A 24,219-nucleotide genomic window follows, 5' to 3' on the forward strand; every position below is an offset into this window, starting at 1 on the left:
GCATTCACACTAAATCATTGTAGATTGAACATTTAACACCATTTTCTTTCATTCATACCTGGATCACAATACTTTTTTTGGACTATTTTCAAATGTATGATATTTAGAGTACAAACAACATACTTCAGGCATTTTTTAACTCATATGATCAATTCCAATTTATTTGTGAGTTACTATACTGTCTTCTTTATATAGCTTCAAATATTAATTTGGACAGTGTGTTTAGCCATTCAAGTAGTCATGGGGATCAACAAGCCAATAAAAATCATCCTAAAGAGAATATTGAAACCAAACACTCTTTTTTCATGGCCTTGACTTGTTACAATTACGAAATATACATTTGCTGAGGGACAATCATGTTAGTCTTCACCATGTACTTCTTTAATTGTTTGATTGGTTTTACTATCCATCTTTTGCATTCTCATTTTCTCATTTGTTTTTATTTTTTAAAACTTGTATTGCTAATATTGTGGTGTGATTTGCCTCTCTCTGTTTTTTTTTGTTACACTTGTTCTATATTGTTTGTAATATTGAAGTGAACCACTTTGAAAATCAGCTTCGTTGAAAGGGCTACCCATCCTCTGACAGAAAATGATTAAATAAACATCTAAATAAAACAGTGAAGTGCAAGCCTTGAAGGTGATGAACATTTCTCAGAACAAGTTTAAAGATCTGTACCCAGTGTAACTTCCAATTTATATCCCAAGAACATAACAATGGCAGATGACCTTCCTAAAGCCCCCTTCACACTTATTCTGAATCAAGCAGAATTGGCCTGAATGAAAGGACTATTGTTTGACCACCAGTTGGTCATTTAAAGCTACTTCGAACACCGTTCGAAAATATCCCTCGAATGTTTTGAACATGACCAAAACCTTCGGGACGGCCAAAAGAAATGACAAAAATATTTTGAATGCACTAAGAATGCAGTCAGGATATTTAGAATGCCCCTAGAATGTCCAAGAACGTAGCACGAACTATCAATCTGACTCCATTGCGGTTCATTTTGACTAGTGTATGATGATACACGTGGTCAATTTACTGAATTTCAACTCCAGTTTGGTGATTTCATAAGTTCCTCCCAAAAATTTCTAGATTTTTTGAATATTTTTTCTTTCCAGCTTCTGCTTGATTCCTGCTGATTCCGAATAAGTGTGATGGGGGCTTAAGATGGAACTGACACAGTTGTCATGAACAAAATCTCTTCAAAAGTTCCTTTCAAATTGTTACTTGTACAATAAAGCATACATTTCTTCTAAGAAATCTAGATCTAGTAAATTCAAGCATTGCTCAATTTTCATCATGTACTGTACAGACACCAGATTACAATATTCACGTACAAATTTCAATTCAATTCAATAAGTATTTATCTTTCACTCATAAAGAGCAATCAACAAACATATAAACATATAAAACATACATGAAAACACAATCAAATTTGTAGTGAACATGAGGACAGTGGCAAGATAGGATGAAGTGACTTATAAACGCCAACCCAAGATGGTAAAAATTGAAATAATATACAAATTATGTCACTAAAAATGACCAGTCACAATAACCACTGACCATAGTAACAATACAGAAATGTTCTTACCATACCTCTTTAAAAAGCATATTCCACTTTATGATCCATTTTTTAAAAATGACACAAAAATCATCCAGTCTACAAATATCACAAAGAAATTTATCAGAATACCAAAGGGAGAGAGTCCTGAAGAAAATGATTTCAGTTGTATACAATCAGGGTACAGTCCAACGGTACAATCACAAGAAATATTCTCGATGGGCGCAAACAATCATCAATATCAGTGAGAGAATAAAAAAAATCCTTGAATAATAGCTTAAGAATATCACCTCAACTGAATCAACTCACGGTGCAATCTATAAATAACAAAATCGTCACAGATAAACACATCCTCATGTCTTGGAAAGTACAGAAGGCTATTATAACGAAGGCAATTAAGAGGCTGACCGCGTTGACCGAAGAAGGTGGACCTATTTACGTTAATGAAGAGGAGGAAGCACGCACTTCACTTGCACTTTAATTGGTTTGGCCTGAGAGAAGGAAGAAGACGGTATAATCATGACACACAAACAAGTCCGAAGGCTTGGGCTATGCCTCAGTCACACAGATAAGACATTACTCCAGAATGACCAAAGCAACTGCATTATTTCCAATGGCACACCACTGGTCAGATCTGTTGGTGTGACTAGTGCATTATTTTAGCATGTAAACATCAGCCACTGAGTTGGTCAAAACACACTTAACCTGTTGGTTACTGAATTCGGTATTTCCCATAGGCTTTGTACAGGGACAGACTGGTTCCACGGGGAAGAGGTTAAGTTGTCTGAAATGAATGTTAAGCCTACTAGGAGCTGAATGTAATTGTGTGTTTTGTGGCTGCCCAATCATTAACGGTACAAGCAAACTGTAATTTGTGCTAGACTTCTCTCCAGACCCACTTGTTGGTGAAAGTTTTGATAATGAATGGTCTGTGCCTGCAGACTAGAATAGTGTCATGTTTCAATTCAAGAGCAAACCATGTTTTGAGGAACTCTTTGATGAGAAAATCTCTAGAAATCCTGAAAAACACACTGGAAAGAAGGAACTCCAGGAAACAACAAAATGAAAACAAGCTATGAATCTTACAGATAGGCCTTTGATAGTTTTTTTTTATACTTTGATGAGGGATAATTCATATATCATATTCACTATAAACACAAAAAATATTTGGCAAAGCCAAAACTTAGTCTTCAAAGTGATACTTTTGCTTGTAAATTATACCCTTAAAATTGAAAGACAATGTTTAAATAAATAATGTTTTTCTTCCTTTTAAATATAGCCTTGATATTCAAGTCTTTCTGACGGATAGCCTTTAAACAGAGCAATTTCCCCTGGCTCATTGACATACACTAATGGCAATTAGCACTACCACATGCTAATCTGTGCAGTTTACATTTGAATAACAGGCCCTAAGACCATTAAAGGAAAACACCTGTGATGGAAAAGTGAAAGATAGCAAATTTTAATTCAGTTGTCAAATTCTGTTAATGTAATTTAGGAAAACTATTAATGATCTGTAAGTTGTTATTATTTATTTATTTATTATTCATTATTAAGTTGTGTGCAGTGCAAGTGACCTGTAGAACTTTAGAAGTAAAAAAGTTCACTTTTTAAATCATCACGGTGATCCGAAAAAATACTCATTAGGTCTATTCTAATCTATACATCTCACTTTGGCCTATTTTTCTCCACAATTCATTGGGTCAATCCATATCAAATCAACGAATTATCAGACAATTTGTCACTCTGGCCCACTTTTCTCCACAATTTTATTGATTTACTTATTATTTATTTGGCACTTCAAACATATTCAAGATTACAAAAGCAATATCAATCATTAAATAAAATGACATAAAATATTATACAGGTACGTGCAATATTTCATAGCAGTTTGCCCAGTGCATCAGTTGGTGGCCAGGGAAGAGGAGAGCAAACTTAATCAAAGTTAACAAAGTAAAACTTATTCCAAATCAAGTAGAATTGGCTGGAATGAAAGGACTACTGATCGACCACCAGTTGGTCATTTAAATCTACTTTGAAGTTCGAACACTGTTCGAAAATACCCCTCGAATGTTTTGAACATGACCAAAACCTTCGGGACGGCTAAAAGAAATGCCAAAAATATATTGAATGCACTCAGAATGCACTCAGAATATTTAGAATGCGCCTAGAATGTCCAAGAATGTAGAATGAAATATCAATCTGATTCCATTGCGGTTCATTTTGACTAGTGTATGATGATTCACCTGGTCAATTTACTGAATTACAACTCCAGTTTGGTGAATTCATAAGTTCCTCCAAAAAATTTATAGAATTTTTAAATATTTTTTTTGTTCCAGCTTCAGCTTGATTCCTGCTGATTCCGAATAAGTGTGATGGGGGCTTAACAGACTGCAGTTGTCACAATTGTATCATGCTGAATTGTACAGAACAGGAGATTGTCTCATGAAGCAACTTCTCAGTGGTTTTCACAGAAAAATTTGCTCAGAGCCAATCAGATGCGAGGATTTCAGTAGCTTATAACAATAGTCAGTGAAAATAACTGACAACCTCTTACGTGAAATCCTCCCTAGATCATGTAGATCAAGAATCTAACAAATGAACACCAGAGGCCAGTTTCATAAAGTTTTACATTTCTTGCAACTTTGCCATTATAGTAAGTAACCATGGAAACCTTGTTTGTAATTGGCTGATGAGCCGTTACCATGGTAATTAATACCAGGTTGGACAAGTTATAAGTCATTTGTAAAATGACCATCAGAATACAGAAGAAGAAAGAGGGCAGAGCACTTCAGGCTGGGATCCGTTAAACGGGTGAGGAACAAGTCACTTCCAGTCCGGAGGACTAAACTCAGATTTGACCCCACTCTTAAAGTGGGTCGAGAATCAATGCTGAACTATGCAATCAGTTCCCTCTGAAGTTTGCAAACAGGTGAACCCCCCCCCCTCCCCCCCCCAAAAAAAAGGTGACCTAATATTTGGTCCTAGAACTTTAGTCCTGTCTTAGTTTCTCTGAGGACATGGTGCCACAAGTTGGGGACTATAATAAGGACTATGGAAATGTTTAAGGAAATGTGATTTTTTTCCCTTAATAACTGACAGATTTTCTACAGGACTTTGGGGTAATAGTTGCAGGGGAGATTATTAAATATTGTTGTTAGGGTAGATGTCATGGTATCTTAGAAGAAAAAATGTACTTACAAATCTCCAGTTTTTCCAAGTCTACTGCCTACAAATCCAACCAAATTTTTTCAATAAAATTCAAAAGTAGATAAAAGTTTGAATCCTTTCTGCTCTGGGAATCGTCGAGCCTCTGAAATATCTCTTTCTGGAGGAGTCTGATCATGCAACTCTTCCATATGCATCATTGTCTCACGTGCATTCCTTAGTCATACATCAAGACATGTTCATGAAGGGTATTTTCAAGTACCAATACTATTTTAATCAATATGAACGCTAATATTGTAATAACACTTCCTTTAATATGTCATGTGAGCTTTATCATGATGTAAGTGAAACAAGAACCAATGATCTTATAGAAAGTAAAATGAAGCAAATAGGCTATGAAGGATGAGGGATTTTATTTTGTAATAGGTGATGCACCCTTTTTTTAGTCATGAGCAGGTTGAAAATGAAGTACAGGTTGAGCAATGTGGAGAATTAAAATTTCATTTTAGTCGACCCTTAAACCTGTTGATGATTAAATTCGACACAACTTTTTTTTTCATTTTAAAACTAGGCGCTAAAATATGAAGCTGATATTACAACTTTAAAAATAGTCTGTACAGTTTTAAAAATCATATTGAGCAAATTATAATATTTATTAATTCATTCAATCACTCATTCCCTCACTCATTCATTTTATTCACTCATGCATTCATTCATTCAGTTATTCTATTGTAATTTGTTCAATCATTCGTTCGTTCATTCATTCATTCATGCATTTATTTATTCATTCAAACACTCTTTCCGTAATTCATTCATTCAAACACTCTTTCCTTCAATCAATCATTCATTCATTCATATCTTCTTTATAAAAAGCAGGGTAGTCCCATCCAAACCAGAGGCCCATTTTTTCAAGGGAGCCTCGTCAAAAGTTTTACTTGAAAGCTAGTTGCATTTAAAAACTGACATGGGGGCTTGGGCAATACCCCCCCCCCCCTTGCCCATAAAACTTGGAAAACAAAAGAGCCCCTGAGATTCTCATGAAATTCAATATAAACTCTAATACAATGTACAGATTTTGTATGGTGATCTAACCAAACTAGCCCCGGAAAACAAAATTATGTATTCCCCTGGCTTGGTCTTAATATTAAACAGAACAGGACTACAAAAATAGCATTGACACAATTTTTCTGTCCTTTTTTTAAAACTTTGATGCTAGCTTGTAGGTACTGTAACATTGAGCATACTTTCCTTTAGTCCGATTCGTCACAATTTCTTTTCAGACACGAACGTGTTGCATGAATATGACAGGAAATACAATGAGAGGCCAATTTCCCGCTGATCTTTAACATGAGAGATTGTGACATTAAAGGCATTTGGTTGACATTGATAGGACCATTATAGAATCTTAGCTACATGGTCCCCATTGTTACCCGCATGTGTCTGTGATATGTTGAAAAAATAGAGTCCTGAAAATATTGCCCCTGCAAATCATTATTCAGTGGTCCAAAGAAGTGAAAAGTGAAAATGGACAAATAACCTGAAATACCATCCCAATTTTTGTATATTTTATGAGTTACAATTATCTGTCCGAAGAAATAAATGCTGCTTTTTCGGTCGCATGTCTTGAAATTACCAGCTTTAATGTAATTTTTTTCCTGGGTGTTTGTTTTATTTGTATGAAAAATGTATACAACAGGTATCAAAGTTCTGGATATTTTGTTACAACATCTGTGTCATGATAACCGGTAGCAAAAATTAACCAAGAATTTTGAGGGGGTACGATGTGGTGTAAAGCCATAAATATATTTGGGGCTTTCACGATTTAAGCAAAAATGTGTTAATATAACGGGAAGTGCTTCCCTTTCTAAAAAAAAAAATTGCTATTCATAGTCTACTGAAGATAGAACTCACAGAAATATGAAATAGTTAAGTTGTGATAAAATTATATTGTCATAAAAATAGCCCCTATAAAGCTTTCATATTAATCATTTAATTGAATTGATTGGTTTTATTCAGGTGATCCTTATGCAATCTTATTAATAACAAAGATAGATCAAATAATTACAATGGTTCTTATGATAAGACAGCTGTCCAGGCCATACTGCCCAACTCTGGCAAAAAAGGAAGCAAGTGACACATCAGTCAAATTTGAGTTATTGTTGTTTCTGAAACTCCCTTTGTATGTTGCACGTTCAGGCAAAATTTGGGGAAGAAACTATCGTTCTATGGAAAGATATTGAAGAAAATATGCTGTTAAATTGCACTGATGCCTATGTAAATGACGAACACACATTGCCCATTTACAACAAATGATACTTTTGTAACTTGCTTCCTTTTGCCAAAGTACAGCAACATAGCCCCCGCCCTCTTAACCCCTTGCCCCCTGAATCGCACAAAAAATCATCTCCATTTTAAAGTACCTACACCTCTTCAAACTTGAAACGTCACATTATTTAACTTTTTAAATCCCACTTGAAATACATTTATAGCACTCAAATTTCCACATAGAACAATAAGTTGTTTTTATTATAAAGCATCATCAACTACATAGCTCATGTGAAAGGACTATTATCTTCAAGAGCACAATATGAAACTGGTAATCGCTAATTAATCTCACGTTAATTTCCTAACACGACCACTTCCTCCACTTTCAATTGAATTGGTTAAACGTTGTTTCTCTGCGTGTCCTTGTCTGTATGTATATATTTAGTGCAGGGCTATGCAGATATAACATGTATTACGTAATGTTGAGAACTAAGGACCATCTCAACACTGGTTTACACATTGTGGAGTGTGTGACACTGTAATTGCTTCGTGAAGGTGTTGTGATTATGTTCCCTTGTAATTCATAAATGAAGATAAAGACAATACTTGTTTCCCATTTTGAAAGAAGGAGGGTGCGGGGGTTAGTCAGTTCATGCTTTTGAAAGGAGGGAGGGAAGGGGGGAGACACTTTGCAAATTATGATTCAGAAAGATATAATGCACAGCTGTTATGTGCCCCTAAAATTAATTCATCTACACGCAATTAGACCTGACCCCTTATCCAGAGAATATAGGGTTCACTGTCAGACTCCCCTGGCCTCTGCCTGACTCTGGATGAAATCCATTGATTGCCGGATTTTCCAAAGACTTTTTCTGCTGGAAAGATCAGTGTGACACACAATGTGCCCAGTGTATCATCACAGTGGACTATGTGTGAATCACACTTTATGCACAAATTTAATGATTTGAATATAATCTCACTTTGATGTCACTTCTACAGTGTGTGTGTCCACAGTGTAAAGATAATTTCACAGTATGAATACCGGTACAGTGTGAATATTCATGGTATATGTTCACATTGTTGAACTACATTATGTGAAAATGTTCACATTGTGGACCTGTAGTATGTGAAAATGTGAATCACACTGTTAAAATGCTCTAATTAATGATGTGAAGATAATCTCACTTTGATGTCACTTCTACAATGTGTGTGTCCACAATTTGAATATAACTTTAAAACACTGTGGACACCTGTACAGTGTGAATGTTCATAGTGTGTTCACATTGTGGACCTGCAGTATGTGAAAATGTGAATCACACTGTTAAAATGCTCAAATTAATGATGTGAAGATAATCTCACTTTGATGTCACTTCTACAGTGTGTGTCCACAGTGTGAATATAGCTTTAAAACACTGTGGACACCTGTACAGTGTGAATGTTCATAGTGTGTTCACATTTTGTTTCCTGCATGCCCCCTAAATTCAGGTGTACCCCACTTAAATTTTTGTGGTCCCCCTAAAATTTTGGTTGATACCTTTTTTTTAATTTTGCTTGTCAAATTTTTTTACCCGTGTCCATCCCAAAATTTAAGGTGGACCCCCCTAATTTTTTGGGCTTCCGCCGCCAATGGTCACCTCTATGGTGTGTGTGTCCACAATTTGAATATAACTTTAAAACACTGTGGACACCTGTACAGTGTGAATGTTTATAGTGTGTTTACATTGTGGACCTGCAATATGTGAAAATATGAATCACACTGTTAAAATGCTCAAATCTAATGATGTGACGATACTCTCACTTTGATGTCACCTCTACGGTGTGTGTGTCCAGTGTGATGATAATTTCACAATGTAGACGGCTTATTTCCAGTTGGTCTAATGCAAATTTGTCCAATGACCAACTCTTTTACTATAATTTGGTCTACCATCAGTTCGTTCACTCTCCACATGGTCTAATTGCCATTTTGTCCACTCACCATTTCATCGAATAACCAGTTGGTCCAATAGCCATTTAGTCTACATGTATATACCATTCGGTCTAATTGGACAAAGTGTTAATTGGGCGAAATGAATGAAAATAAAATGGATATTGGGCCAACTGGTTATGAGACGAAATGGTCATAGATGAATTGGTGATTAGACAAAGTGATTTCAAACTGTGGACACCTCGAGTCTACAATATGAGAATTCACATTGTTTTTACATAATGGACTATCAATAATGTAACATTATTGATCCATGGTATCACGAAGCCTGTTATCTGCTGTCTAGCACAAAGAGGTGGAGTCAAGAGGATCTCTGAACTCATCTATGAAGAGATATGCGGTGTAAAAAATGTGATTTAAACTTTTAAAATGTCAAATTTTAACAATGTATTAAAGATAATCTCACTTTGTTGTTGCCTCTAGCATGTGTATGTTCACAGCATGCTTAATACATCATGGAACTATGTGAGAATGTGGCTCATGCTGTTAAATGCTCAAATTCAAACAGTATGAATACAATTTCACACTTTGGACATGTACACAGGGTGAGTGCACACAGTGTGTTCACATAGTGGAACTATGTGAAAACGTGATACACACTAAACAATGTCCAAATTTAACAGTGTGAGATAATTTCACACTGTGAACACACCCACAAGTGTGTTCATGTATGCATAGTGGTACTATGTGGAGATTTGATTAACAATGCTAACATTTTCATATTATATTTTTTTTGCAATGTGAAGGCTGTGGACACCTCTACAATGTGAGTGTTCAGTGTATTTACACAGTGGACTCTATGAATATTGCACTTGTCGCAGGAGCAAAAGTCGTTTCATTGGTTTTTATCAACAGGGATGCACAGGGACTAACTGGTTCCAACAGGGCATAGATATATTACCTCTTCTTCATAATTACATAAGATAAGTAACAGAAACAAATCTGTATAATGTAAGCTTGTAAAGATGACACATATATTTCAATATCAACACTTATTTATAAATTAGTATGCTGCATAAAATTACATGTAGCCTGACAAACTACCAAGTGAAAAGGCAATATCTAGGGAGCTTGAACTTAGCATTGACTACTGGATTAATACTAAGTGAGAAGTGATTCACATTGAAAGGAGTTGATATCAGTTCAATAACTGGTTTAAAAATGATCTAATTAATTTGAAAAAATATCCATTTTGAAAAAAAAAAGCAATCAAATAAACTTATAGAAATTGGATTTGACAATGTATTCAATTCCTTAATAAAAAAAAAATATTTAAGTGATTGCTATAGACAAGCATGGGACCCATTTCATAAAACGTGTTATAATAGCAAATTGAAATAAGAGTTTAAAGCTACTGAAATCCTCTAATCTGATTGGCTGATAGTAAATTTGTTCTAGAAATTGTACATTTGTTATAATAACAATTCTTGATGAGATGGGGCCCCACATATGACACTCATTTTGAAATTGGGATATCAGAGTACAGTCCAAATTCTCATCAAATAAATCCTGATTTGCAAAAAAAAAATTACCCCCCCCCAAAAAAAAAGCAACAATAATAAAGACAGCAAAAACAAAACAAAACAAATCAAAAATGACTTTAAAACAGGAGTTTTGTCAATATTCAATATCCTTCAATTTGTGTAGAAATGAATATGAATGCTTACCCTATTACAAAAAAGGAAATGTTAAAGAACTTGATTGTACACATCTAGGTTAGTCCAAATAGATCCTCAACTTTCCAACAAACATTCAAAAAATTTCCTTGCACGTCAAGGAGAGGACATGATGACAGTATAGCGTGAATACACAGAGAGGAGAGGAAGTTGGAATGTACAGAATAGATTCTGCCTGAGTGTGACAAAGTTAAACGGAGGGAACAGCACGTCCACTCTGCATGCATGACTCGCAGGGGTTCCCAACTTGCTTTCGCTGTGGTACGTGGATCCCGGATATTCTATTCCCAACTCTTCGTTCCGCCCATCCCGTCCTGGACCAGAATGTTGGCCCCTCTCATCCCGACTAACTTTCTGAAGCGGTTTATGGAAATCCTGCGCATTCCTTTATTTTCTTCAATTGCCACCTCCTAGACCGAGCTGATGCCCCTCTCAACCTGAACAACTTTTTTCTTTGTTGTTTACGTAAATCCTGTTTCCCCTTTTTCTCTTCCGCCTATACCGCTATACCCACCCCTCCCACACCTTTCTGTTAGCCCCTTCCCACCTGACAAACTCTTTCTGGAAAATTCTGGTGGTTTATGAAATTAGTGTTTCCCCTCTCTCGTTTTATCTAGGGTTCCCTCGATCAAAACTGGGGCACATAATAAATAATAATAATTAACATTAATTTGTATAGCGCAGCTTGTTCAGAGCTCTTTTTACCTATGTCTGCACAGCACATTTTCTTAACTAAAGAGATATGTTTTTAATTTTGATTTGAAGAGAGTCAAGGATGGAGAGCATCTTATATCAATTGGCAGGCCATTCCATAGTTTGGGGGTAGCAAGTGCAAATGCACGATCACCAAGTGTGACTTTTGTTTTGTGAAATGGGATCTGAAACAATAATTTATCTGTGGAACTTCACAGGCTTCGACTGTGTGATTGGGTTGACATTCAAAATGTGAATCTAACACCGATATCGATTTTCTGAATTTAATCTCCATCCCTCTCTCCCTCCTTTTACAAAAGATTTCAAATAAAAGACAGATAATCAGATGAAATTATAAACAAAATTTCAATTTCACCACATCTGTGGATCGTAATTTCATGAAAACTGTACAAGTCACAGAAAGAGGTTTAGTGACGTAAAGCAACACTCAGGATGAGTACAGATTAAATATGCCTTATCAGATGGCCTGGATTTCAAATGCAGCCCCTCAGTACATGAAAAAAATAAGTTGAGTACGGGGTGGGGTTCAGGGCAAGGTAAAATGGAGAGAGAGAGAGAGAGAGAAGTGAGGGGTTTCGGGGGAAAATCAGTGAGAGAGCGAGGGAAAAAAGAAACATGTAGGCCTACAGACAAAGGCAGAGCAAAAGACTGCAGAGATTACAAAGAGTCGACACAGACATGCACAGGGGATGGAGAGAGGGGGGGGGGGAGGAGAGCTGATTCAGAAACTTAAAGATGGGAGGGGAAACTAACTCCAAGAGATTACTAAATGAGACAGGGTGGGGTAAGATTAAAACTGAGAAAGTGGGAGAGAGATAGGAAGGGGGTGGGAAGATGATTCAACAACTAAAAGAGGGGGAAGCGAAACTATCTCCAAGAGATTACTAAATGACACAGGGAGGGGGACGTGAATGTCTTCAAATCTGGAAAGGGATTTTGGTAAGTGACGGGGGGGGGGGGTTCCATATCTAGTACGAGAGCTCAGTAAATGACCAAAATTGGCATCTATCAAAATCATGACTCATTGCAATGGTGAAGTTCACCTATACAAAGTTCACAAAAGTATTACAGGAATTTGCCAACTCACAAGACAAATTAGTGCAGTTTGTCAGTTGAAATTCTCAAGAGAACAGGGGTAGTAGAGGCCTTTGTTTGTATTTAACCTTATTTATGAATTTAGCGTGTTAACAAATACAAAAATGCCCCTTAGTTTCTTTATATTTTTACCAAACTTATGTAACCATTTCAATATGTTAGTTTGGAAGAAAATGATTTGTGGGACTTAGACTGAATTTATTCGCAATATCATTCAATACCTAAAGAAATAAACAAAGCAAAACCAGACAGAAAAATGTTTCTCACTGAAGCCATTAAAACATGTTCACTAATTATGCAATATCACATAAACTGTTTGACTGCAATCTTTGTTAGATGTAGAACTGTTGAAAAATTATAAAAATAAATAATATCTCTGAAGGCATTCTTTACCTCTGTCTGAAAGCAAAAGGGTATGAATAAATAAAAACTGTCATTTATGAAGGTTTTCAATACACTCTAGTCAGATGTCAGAAATAATACTACTGTGAATGGTGCAACTGGGTATATGCTAGGCAAACCCCTAAATGTAGATGACGGAACAGAAGAATCACAGACAAGTACCAGTTCTTCCTGTTACTAAATAATCTGATCTTTCACCCATTTCACACTTGAAAATAAGTGTAGAATGATTTACTTAAATACAAATAATGTTATATACATGAATTAGGTAAAACAGGTACTTGAACCTATTTTCTCAATGAAAAGAGATACTTTGAATAAAATGGGGCAAAATATCAAGACTCTTAGAGAGAATGGGAATGCCTAAAGTGAATCAGACAATGATTTACCTTCATATCACCTAACAAAGCTCATAGTGCATTATTAATAACCAATCTAAAGCATATGCATAGAACTCAAGTTCAAATTAAAAGCCCCTTTCAAATCACCCTCAACCCCCCCAAACAAAATATATTACTATCTCATCTGAATATCAACACGAAATTGGAATTTCGGCCTCGAATCCCATTTTTTTTGGGGGGGACACACTCCTTTTCTATAAGGCACAATTCCATATTAAAGCATGACAGGGAAAAACAAAGAGTGCACAAAATTATCAAGGGCCATTGAAAGGGGCATCACGGTCGGTCAAAAGGGTATACACAACCATAACCTTGAATGAACTTAATAATTGGCTGCAACTTGATTATAAGGTTTATCGCTAATCAGAACCGCAATGCGTTATAGGATTGTAAAGGGGGCAATCAAGCTACCTCCGCCCACGCGCACTGCGGACTGTCCGTAGTGCGCAGAGCTAGCTAACGGCCCCCTTTTCGATCCTGTGATGCATTGCGGTTCTGATTAGCGATAAATCTTATTGGCTGTAGTTGGATGGTATACGAGATGATCGGGAGAGTGTGAATGGGGATCTTACTTTGTAGGTGTGAACAGGTGTCTACTCTGACTTCATCATTCTCCTGCATGCTTCCTCCCGTGGGGTTAGAACATGAGCAAGATTGCTGTAACATTATCCCCCTGGATGACAGACATACTAACATACACCTTACATACGCCCAACCATCACCTATATGTAGCTCTCTGTATGTATATCTCCTCTCCCAAAGTCCTTAACCTGTTACAAACTCATTAAAAGGGAAGTAAAATGATCCAGCCCAGGGGGAGGGGTGGAAGGTGCAGGTGCCCCCTATAAAATTTGATAAAAATACTGGTGCAGGCTCTCTAAAATGCCTTCATGTGGGAGCGATGACCCCTTTTTTTCGCTTGTAAAATTTTTGTAATTTTTCGGTCAAGTAGCGACCCCTTTGAAATAATCGTAGATCTGCAGCTGATAACTGCGCTGGTGCGCAACTTTGCATCCCACAAAAGTCAAGACTCTGGATCCGCACCTGACCTCACCCCCCCCCCCCAAAAAAAAGGTTGATTTAAATGAAAATAGAAAATTTACACCACCATATAACAATGAAAATTTCATTGAAATTTGATGAAAACCCAGAGACTAGAGAGTGATGCAGTGGAAATATTTTGCTTAAAAAAACACATTTTCACAACATAGGCCCTACATATGAAAGCGTTGGAACTGATGACATCATACAAAATTTCTTTCAAAGAGTTTTTTGTGTAGTAGATACACTGTAGTCAATGGCATATAAGCAAAAGTACAACAAAGTAATCATGTTCACATTTTTTTTATTTATATCTATGAATTCCTATTAAAATTGGCAACATAAATCTATCACGGACGTCAATCCCTAAATCTGCCCAAAAAAAATTGGGATCAACTTCGATAAGGGTGCTGCAGTGACGTAGTCATACAGGTATAAACATAACGAATCATTCAAAAGGGGCTATGTATCGATGATTCACGCTGACCTGTTTATCAAAACCATTAAAACACATGACCATGATGTTTCTACACAGGTGAAAATGATCCTCTTTACTCAAGGTTTACCCCAAGTTTATCACTTGTATCAAACTGTAGGGAATGGCCATGACCTTGCTATAGTTAGTTTGTTTTCTATGTCTTTCAGTATCTGGAAATGTGTCCTTGATTTCATCTTAATTGTCTGTGGTTGTCTCTGATCATGTTTGTCCAACAAAATCAACTATTGCTAGTCTCACACTCTACCTGCTGCATTCTGTCCTATAAAGCAATGCATTTTCTAAAGGTTTCTTTTCATCAACCCTTTATTTCCTTTTTCATCAACTTCCCCGATTTCATAAATTCCTCTCTTTTTTCATCTTTCTTGTTTTTGCTCTTGTCACTCTTGTATATAATTTCTCTTGTTTTGTCATTCTTTGTCTTAATCTATTCATTCATTTTTTTCAATAATTAATTCTTTCTTTTCATACTTACTAACTTACCAAGTTGATTCATTATAAGCTACCTCCCTAAACTTATCTTAATCAATTTATAAGGCTGTCTCTCTCAATTGCAAACTCACTAAATCACTCCATCCTTACTCACTTTCTATATTTTCCCCTTTTTTTCTTTGATTAGTTCTTCCTCTATGTCTTCCCAACTCACTCATCATTTTATATTCTTTCCTTTCATCATTAATACTTTCAACAAATAAATTTTCACATTTTGAAATTTACAAAGATATGTACATGCTAAACAAATGCTGATAAATATTTGGGAGGTGATAAAAAGCTTTTTGAAACCTAATTTCAGCTGGATTCACAAATCGAGTCAAAAAGAGAGGCTTCCAAGACAATAAAAAAATAAGAGTTTCTAAAACATCTTCAAATATTGACATAAAATACAATCACAAGTAATGCAAATGTCCTTGTTATAAGAAAAAAATACTTGTCTTGCAATGTGATATTATCTTAGAGCTTCAGCCCTGTACAATCATGGCCAATAGAGGGCAGCAGTGAAATCTGCGCCACATTTGTCATTGATTCACTTCTGTAAATATTAACATGGTACCAATATGAATGACAGGATGAGCTGCAGCTTGAGATTACAACTAAAGAATAGCCTGTAAAAGTAAGATTGAAAAAAAAAACATTTCATTATTCTTTCATAAAGCTCCATGTTCATGTAAATGCAAGCCAAGAATTATTCATGAAAACATGGAAATGGACTGGGAAAGGTTACAATTGCAGTTTTTATGTCAACATGAGAGTTCATTAATCTTATATTTCTTAGAACAGGAAACAGAAGAATCCTGTTTCTAATGTTTGTTATAAGTCCATTAAGTTGGTTCTATTTCTTACTTTGCCTTATGAGAGAGAAAAGTTAACAATACAAATAATAATTGCATGTAATTGTTTTAATGGTTTCTGACTAAATGCAAACAGTTCATTCAGTGTCATCTCTAATTTTGGTTTCATCTCCATAAGACATGTAAGGCAGAAATTAAAGAAATATAATAATATCTATGTTAGTTTACATGTAAGTTCAAGAAGGGTAAATGTAGAAATCACATTTCATTGTCAACTTCTTCCAATCAATCAATGATTCACTCAATTGAATTCATTCAAATCCATTCATTAAAATTCATCTATTTACTTGCTTAAATTCATTCATTAATTAAAAGTTAAAATTCATTCATTCGATCATCCTTTCATTCATTTGAATTCATTCATTTATTCAATCATCCATCCGTTTAATTGAATTCATTCATTTATTCAATATTTTTATCAACTTGGTTCAAAAATTTTGTTTTCATATGTAACAGCTTCTAGGACAAAAAAGGTTGGTTTTTTGACTGATAACATAAAAAAAAAATGCTCCCACTTCTATTGATATTCTATTTTTTGTTGCAAATTCCTCGACTTTTTATATGTGTTATTTAAGATGTGAATCTACTTATTTTCAATCTTTTCGTCTCTATGCCATACTCAAGACTTTCCCCCACTCCCTGAATATTCCTGGATCTAACGCTATAGCAATCACTGCGCCGCCTATAAAGTCCAAAGCGCATAGTTTTCTAGGTACATCAGTCATCGTCACACCACATGCGTAAAACACACACACACCGTTGCCATGGTTACCCGTTCCAAGTGTCTGCACCCACGGAAAGGCGGGAAATGGCTCCCAGCCAGAAGGTACCTATCCAGTGGGAGGGGTCTTTGGAAGGAGGGGGAAGTTTCCTTCGCCCCTCGTCGGGAGAGGTGCATCGTCCTGCAGGGTATATTGTGTCATGAGACTGCCTGTAAAGCTATGTACAATCCTATGAACCACTGAAATGTGGCAAGTCGGATATGTGACCTGCCTCCCCAAAACCAACAATAAGTCGATCAAATTCAGAATGAATATTGAGAATTTTATTGAGCTTGAAAATTCATTACCTAAGCTTTAAAATGATTTATAATATGTTAAAATTGAACAACAACAACCATGACAAGTACTTGATTGAATGCAGAGAAAATTCAGCAAGAGCTTAAAAAATAAGGAGAATTTAACAAGGTTTGAAGTTTGGGGTTCACTCAAGCATGAGATGTGCATACTGTGTAGTCTCAGTGAAACTTCCGAGCAGTCCGAAAAAGTAGTGTCCAAGAAACTCTTGTATGTTTTCTTTTATTCAACTTCTAACTTCAAATTTTCACAGTATGAAGAAGAAGGAGAATGGCTCTTTCAGATAAGCTATTTTTTTAATTTTTGGAGACTAAATTACTATTTTGACAATTTACAGAGAACCTTGCCTGGTGACTTATTGGCGGTTTTTGGGGTGGTAGGTCACATATGTACTTCATGTTGCAAGAAGAAATTTGCGATCAAATGGAAATTTCTATTCACAATTTTACAATCGATACATCAATTTTAGCTGTAGCATTTCAATTCAAAATCTTTCGTACAAGGAAGCAAAGATCAGATCAGCAATCAATTGCATGACATTAATGTGAGGACTCCAAACAGATTTACAGTTGAGAGCAAGTTTTTTTGCAATGCCCAATTAATGACTTTAGCACAAGGTGAAACTGTAAGCAAAATATATGTAATTTGAGTAATGCGAGAAAAGTTTATGATTTAGACACAAAAGTCTATTCCATTTCATAAAGTTTGAACTCAGATAATGCAAACAAGAACCACCTTCAAGATCCACAAATGCCACCAAGTTTAACTTTTTGTAAAGAATGGGCAAATAGTATGAAGATATGTACTTAAGACTTACTGAAAGTTAAAAACAGTCTGTCTGTGTAGAGTAGACAAAGTTCATCTCCGCTGGGGGGAAAGGGAGGGAGGAAGGAGAAGGTCACCTGACAAGGAGAGCGGGGACAAAGTCATGTGACTGCATCGGATGTCAAGTAAATTACGAGAGATCATGTTTTGATCCTAAGCACGTGGCAGAAGCATGGATCCAGTATCAGGGGGAGTGTTACATGAAAAGTTTTGTCTGCGATTTGCACTGACTGATGTTACAAGCTACTGTAAATCCTTGCATCTGATTGGCTGGGAGTGAAAAAGGCAGTGAAAATTACTGGCAAAACTCTTCATGAAATGCTTCTCACAAATGCAATTATTTTAATGTCATGTTCACATGGAAAATGTCTTTGGGAATGACGAGGAAATGTGAATGGTATCTTTCACATGTGAAGGGTACAACAGCATGGTCCAGTTCACATTTGAATTCTAAACTACTGAAAAGAAACACCAATGGGAAATGAATGTAAGTAATTCACAAGCGAGAAGCACGCTCGATCAGAGTAACCAAAAAAAGCATGTTTACACAAGTGCTATCATGGGGAAAAACATTTAGGAAAGTCACGTTTGATTTTTTGAAACACCTTTCGAGTATTTTTTGTCCATCTTCCTTGCTTTCACTTTGTGAATTTGTGAATGAACACAACTTTTCTGATGATTTGATTATTCCACTTGACATGTTGAATAATTATAATCACACAATCTAAGCTGAAAAAATGAATACTTCCTTTACAAGATAAACCATATTTCTGTAACGAAGCCAAAACAGCCAATTGATTGTCAAAACAATGTAAGAAATACTAAGAAATGCACCAAGTGAAAAACATGTCTACTGCATACTTCACGATTTGACATATCAATTGCTATTCAATAGAAAATGAAAAATTTGCATGTAAGATAAATTTTTACTGCATAATGATACAATTAAACTGTTTCTACTCTGAACAACTTGTTGATTGATTCCCAAAGCCAAATCTATAAAAGCCATTGTCAACAATATTGGAGCAATGCTCAATTAGCATTCAATTACCCTAACTGGTCAGTAATTAGGTTAATAGATCAATGACTCATTACTTAATAATTACTCACGCATTAAGTCTCTCTTTTTAACTTTCATGAACACCTAAACTGATTTTCCAAGTTTTCCAATTTTTTAAGCTAAAGAGTAGGTACTTGTTGAAAATTACAAGAACTTTTACAGGGATTTTTCCAAGGGTGCAATTATTGTTGCCGTGTGGAAGCAAATTAGGGCGGTTCCATACGTGTCGTATGGAACATTTCGACAACAATTTCTAGTCTCTCGGCTGAATGCTTGAGCAATAAAATTTTCTTTTTGGTCAATGATAAAGTTGTAGAAAAACTGATAACCAACAAAAATGTTTGATTATGGATGAAATGAATTAAACATGAAAATGTTGTGTGTCGTACGTAAATCAGAAATGTCCCGTATGACACGCAACATTTTTAATCTCTAATTTACTCATGGACAACAAATTTTTGTTGGTTGTCATTTCTTTACATGGCTACCCAGTAGTAATTACCACAAAACAAATTGACGTTCCTTGTTCCTTTGGACAGCAGGTTAAAAAGTGTTCTGAAAATGGCTGATTTTCTAGCATGGAATCGCCCATTAAGAGAACATTCTCAACCAAGCGAGTTCTTGGGCATAAGTGCCATGGACTGCTGAGCGAGCAAATTTGAATCGCACACCTTGCCAGCTAATCGGACAATACTGCGCATGCTCATAACTTTGAAACTTACCCCAATGTGTCTGCTTTGGGTCAGTGTCAATACGTGAAATAATAATTAGGAGGTATTTTGGGGCATGAACAAGTTCTTGTAATTTAACAGGTATTCTGGCGGTCGAGTTGGTTTGAATATGCGTTATGATTCTTAAAAGCAAGTCAAGGTACCGGAGCAAATCCAGGATTGAACGGGGGGGGGGGGGGGCACATTGAAAAGAAAATGACAAGCAAGAAACAACAGGGGAGCGTTTCATGAAAGGACATGTCATAGGTTTTATCCGACAAGTCCCGTTTTATCCGACAGTTACCACTTTAACAGAGCTTCTCAGCGAATCAAAATCAAGGGAAGTTGTCAGATTTGACAACCTGTAGGACGGAACTGTTGATGAAACGCTCCCCAGGTTACCACCACTCAATAAGAACATTTGCATTTTGACAAGGTGCAGGGGGCAGACAAGGGCTACTGCCCCGACCCCCCAAGAAATCTATGTCTGCCAAAGCCCACTTCTTTGACTAAATTTAGATTAACTGGTATTTTGAAACCACATTAGATAGAAAATCTATGCTCCCTGAGTCTCCTAAAAATTGGATCAATTTCCTCAACGTGCAGATTCAGAAAACTATTACCCATATCTGTTTCGCTCGCAGAGGAAAAAACAAGTTGACTGGGTCTAAATTTGAACCGTTATTTTTTCATATCTAGACCAAAACTTGGCTGTTGACAAGAAGATGAATGAAATTGAGTTCAGTGAAAATCAAAGGATTGATATTTTAAGGCTAAATGGTTATATAAAATGACATTCACATATTTTATAGATAACAGGAATGTAGGCCTACATAAAGGCAATTGTTCTCATGCATCATCTCCCTCTTCCTTTTCTTCATTCATATTTATCATCATTGTTACTGTCATTATCACGATCACTATCCCTATTATCATGGTCGTCATCATAATCATCCTCATCCTCATTACCATCACCACCACCACCATCATTATCACCATCATCATCATCATTTATCATTATCATAATCATCATCATCATTATCATTATCATCACCACCATCATCATCATCATCACCATCATCATCATCTCATCATCATCATCAGCATCATTATCACCATTTTCACCATCATCATATCATCACCATCATCATCACTATCATCATCATCATCATCATCATCATCATCATCATCACCATCATCATCATCATTATTATCATCATCGTCACCATCATCATCATCATCGTCACCATCATCATCTTTTTTTTTAGTGGTATACAATATGAAGCATTGCCACCACCACTTTATTCTTTAAATGTATTATGATCAATCAAAGTTTGGCTTTCGGAAAGAACTGCCAAAGCGAACCATTCTACAATTGGTCAACAACCTGTGTAATAATCTCAGAAGTTTTGATCTAAATTCACAAAATTTAGGTCCGATCATTGCTCTTCCAAGAGTTTTTGACCTACTCTCTTGGATCTTTCAAACCACATTTAACATCATTTCCTGGGGAAGTTAGAATTAAGGTTCACATCCCTGAGAAGGGCTAGTGGTCAGACAAAAAAATGGTCGCTGGATACTCAGGAAAGCATATAAATCCTTGCTATTTATAATCTTATACAGGAATACAAAGTGGCAATAACTTCAAGTATGGGAAATTTTTTTTTCAAACTGTAGCTCAAGTTTTCATATGCAGATTGATACTTTCTTTAAAGTACACAATACATATTGAATTTTGATAGCCTTCAGTATGAACAAAATTTCTTTCTGAATTCACAGACATTCTATCAGAATTCAAGGGAAAAAAATCTATATTTAAATTTTCTATGTAGGTCAATTCAGAAAACAATTCAAAAACTTAAAGGAGGCTTGGATCTAAAAATTAAGAATTTCACCATATGTTTGGTTTAATTCAATAAATGCATAATCATATGAACTAAGAATCAGGATTGGGCTTAATTACAAGGTAATTGATCAATTCAATTACGTAATTAATTACATTTTTTTTTAGTAATTGTAGTTGAAATTTTGAAAAGGAAAGTAATTGTAATTGAAGAAAAATGTTATCGACTTAAATTTCTGACAATTACCTTTTAAGTACATTCAATTACTTTACAATAAACTTATTCAATTTATGATATAATTTCATGACCTTTTTCATGTAAACTGCTTCAGCGTTAAAGAGAGTAAAAGGCAGAATCAATGCTCTTTAACCTTAACCTTCATCTTGTCAGTTTCTACGTAACTTAGAATTATGTTGAAATAGGTGGTTATATGTACAGAATAACAATGGTTTCATTTATGACTTTTCTAGAAATTGAAAATTAATTGTAATTGAACATTTCCTCAAATACATAATTGCAATTGTAATTAAAGAAAGAAATCGAGCCCAACCCTGCTAAGAATCATCATTATTTTTTTTTTTACAATGATTGAGTAATAAGTATTTAAAACAGTATCAGAAGTATGAATTCTTTTGGGGAAATCATTGTTTTGCAGAAAGAAAAAACAAAATGACATGCTATATCCAACTTGCCAAATAATCATATTGATAACAGTATAATATATTTGTTTGCATTGTAATGCTTGTTCAGACCAATCTGTCCACAATATCCAAAAATCCATATTTTATTGTTCGAAATAAACATAAAATGAAAATACTCCGAAAATTTGCTTTGCCCAATTAATCGTGGACCCGGCAGCCGCTGTGTAGCGCCAGATCGACGAGGCTCTATCCCTTTTTCGTTGAACGCCAAACAGGGTAGCAGCAACTCCAATCTTTTAACGTCTTTTGGTCTGATGCGGCCGGGGTTTGAACCCCTGACCTCCCGGTTGTGAGACGGACACTCTACCAACTGAGCCAACACACCGGTGTGTAGGCTCAAAACTGCACAATATACCGACAAAAAAATTTTAAGCAATAACGAAGAAACAGCAACAAAACAATAGTCAACAAGTTTGATAAAACTTCCAAAACCAAAATCTCCATTTAACCTCAAAAGATAAAACAAGATTAAACAATATCCAAGTTCATTTCAGGCAGGGTAAGGTATTATTAACGGTTGCCTACGCAACAGGGATTATGGGTACAAATCCCTCTCGGAGCCACGCCCGTGACCCCATAGTTACCCATAGCTTGAAATCAGGGAAAGCCCCTACCTAAATTACAGAATGTTATAGTATAGGCAAGGCGTCAATTACAGAATGTTAAAGTACAGGCAAGACGTCGATCCACACTTTGCCCACTCTCCACCCAGGTGCCTAAATGGGATACCCTATATGATGTGAATATCTTTGCAGCTTGTCCTATATTGTGTGCACCTTGTAGTGGAATAACAGGATGATCAGGGGGAAAAAAATTATGCACCAGGACTCGGGGCGATTATTGCAAAAATACCACTCTACCAACAGAGCTACCATGCCTCCTGTTATATTATTTTGAATTTGATTTCAATGTGTAAATTTACATACTCTATTTATCATTTAGAGTTGATCGCTATGCACTTGAAACGCTTGAAGGAGGAGGAGGGGGGGGGTCATTAGGTACAAGCAAATATTTGATCACAAGTTTGTTGACCTGAAGACTTATTATCACATGCAATGCAAGGTCATATTACAATATTACAGAATCCATGTAGAACTTCCTTTTCTCATACAGGATATAGTAATTATTAACTAACTGAGTTCATGAGAATTGAACAGGATGTCGCTGGATGAAACTGAAAGACCACACTTACAACTTTCGATAAAAAGAAAAAAGAAAAGAAAATAGAGTAAAAAGGGCAGCCTTTAGGTTCATTGTACATTTTATAATGACCATATATTCACATTGATTTAATAAAATGCAAATGCATATCATAATATGAAGCTACTGAATATGTTGAAAAGAAGAGGTAAAAGAAGAAGTAGTAGTATAGTATTAGTAGCAGCAGCAGTAATAGTAGTAGTAGTAGTAGTAGTAGTAGTAGAAGTAGTAGTAGTAGTAGTAGTAGTAGTAGTAGTTAAAGTAATATTAATAGTAGTAGTAGTATTAGAAGTAGTAGTAGTAGTAGTAGCAGTAGTAGTAGTAGTGGTAGTAATGGTTGTAGTAGTAGTAGTAGTAGTAGTAGTAGTAGTAAAAGTAGTAGTAGTAGTAGTAGTAGTAGTAGTAGTAGTAGTAGTAGTAGTAGTAGTGGTAGTAATGGTTGTAGTAGTAGTAGTAGTAGTAGTAGTAGTAGTAGTAAAAGTAGTAGTAGTAGTAGTAGTAGTAGTAGTAGTAGTATTAGTAGTATTAGTAGTAGTAGTAGTAGTAGTAGTAGTAGAAAACACAGTAATATCAATATATCCATTTAAGAGGAGTTGATTGCTTTATCCACTTAGTGAGATTTGAACCCATGTGCTGTCATTCCAAAGG

General features: G+C 35.7%; 1 protein-coding gene across 4 annotated transcripts in view; it reads right to left on the reverse strand.

The window, feature by feature from the left end:
• LOC129268263 (DENN domain-containing protein 2B-like) overlaps window positions 1-24,219 on the reverse strand; it is a 52,764-nt gene that overhangs the window by 22,972 nt on the left and 5,573 nt on the right. The window contains exon 1 of one of the 4 annotated variants that reach the window (XM_054905833.2): window positions 1,600-2,037. The exons of 2 other annotated variants lie outside the window; for them this stretch is intronic. The gene's annotated coding sequence lies outside the window, so the exon portion shown is untranslated. Of the gene's footprint in view, window positions 1-1,599; window positions 2,038-24,219 lie in introns of those variants that run through there. One more of the 4 variants, XM_054905832.2, reaches the window with a different exon arrangement.

Source organism: Lytechinus pictus, chromosome 9 (assembly GCF_037042905.1).
Source record: "Lytechinus pictus isolate F3 Inbred chromosome 9, Lp3.0, whole genome shotgun sequence".
Classification (NCBI taxonomy): domain Eukaryota; kingdom Metazoa; phylum Echinodermata; class Echinoidea; order Temnopleuroida; family Toxopneustidae; genus Lytechinus; species Lytechinus pictus.